The sequence below is a fragment of the Durio zibethinus genome, unplaced genomic scaffold (genome assembly GCF_047325235.1).
Source record: "Durio zibethinus cultivar Kanyao isolate XHJ-2024 unplaced genomic scaffold, ASM4732523v1 HiC_scaffold_56, whole genome shotgun sequence".
NCBI lineage: Eukaryota > Viridiplantae > Streptophyta > Magnoliopsida > Malvales > Malvaceae > Durio > Durio zibethinus.
The window spans coordinates 210001-211469 of NW_028322679.1; positions in this window are offsets into that span (position 1 = coordinate 210001).

The window sequence follows — 1469 nt, forward strand, 5'->3', positions numbered from 1 at the left end:
CGGCTTGTGTCGATGGTGTTCGGGGCAACCGCCCGTACCAGGGCCCAGCGTGTGCCGATGGTGCTGGGGGCAAGCGCCCGCACCAGGGCCCAGCGTGTGCCGATGGTGCTGGGGGCAAGCGCCCGCCCCAGGGCCCAGCGTGTGCCGATGGTTATCGGGGCAATCGGCCGCACCAGGGCCCAGGGTCTGCCGATGGTGCTCGAGGCAACCGCCCGCACCAAGGCTCAGCATGTGCCGATTGTGATCGAGGCAACAACCCACACCAGGGCCCAGCTTGTGCCGATGGCGGTCGAGGCAAGTGCCCGTACCGAAGGGCAGCCTATGCCGATGATGGTCGATGCATGTGCCATCACCATGCGTCATCATGTGCCATTGATGGTCGAGGCCTTGGCCGAAGTTCGATTTTGAGCCACGGTGCCCATGCTTGGCTCCAGCATGTGCTGGTGCCGCATTTTTTTCACTCGGGACAGCATCGCCGGAGCATCGCCGGAGCATCGCCGGAGTACCGCCGGAGAACCTGACCGGCGGCATTGGGGTTCCGGCGATTGGGAGGGGGGCCGGGGGGGTGTGCGCACATGATGTGCGATGGGTGCTGGTACTTGGCCTTGTGTTGGCCCCCTATCCCTCATCAAACCTCTGAGAATTCACACCCCCTTAAAGAGCATTTGAGATTTTACAGGTTTGCTACCAGTAGCCGTTAAAGTGTCTGAAATGGGGACACTTTTTTCAAACGGTCACAAAATCTTCTCTACTTCGAGTTTTTAGCTGAATTTTTTTGTGCATGCCAACAAAAATAGAAGGATCATGCCTACAAAATTTGGGGCCAAAAATCCTTATAAAAAATTTTTAAAAAATCCCGAACCGCAAAAAGTTTCGAAAATCGTGAAAAATAGAAAACGAGTCATCTTCCAACGAAACTTCACGTGAAGGCTTAGGGGACCATTGTATGAATTTACAAGCCATAAAAATGGCATTGGCACGGCAGAAATTTGAAGATGTGCCTAAACCCACCAGGGCCCAGCGTGTGCCGATGGTGCTCGAGGCAACAGCCCGCACCAGGGCCCAGCGTGTGCCGATGGTGCTCGAGGCAAGCGCCCGCACCAGGGCCCAGCGTGTGCCGATGGTGGTCGAGGCAACCGCCCGCACCAGGGCCGATAGTGTGCCGATGGTGCTCGAGGCAACCTGTCGCACCAGGGCCCAGCGTGTGCCGATGGTGATCGAGGCAACCTGCCGCACCAGGGCCCAGCGTGTGCCGATGGTGGTCGAGGCAAGTTCCCGCACCAGCGCCCAGCGTGTGCCGATGGTGCTCGAGGCAACCGACCGCACCAGGGCCCAGCGTGTGCCGATGGTGCTCGAGGCAACCTGCCGCACCAGGGCCCAGCGTCTGCCGATGGTGCTCGAGGCAACCTGCCGCACCAGGGCCCAGCGTCTGCCGATGGTGCTCGAGGCAAGCGCCCGCACCAGGGCCC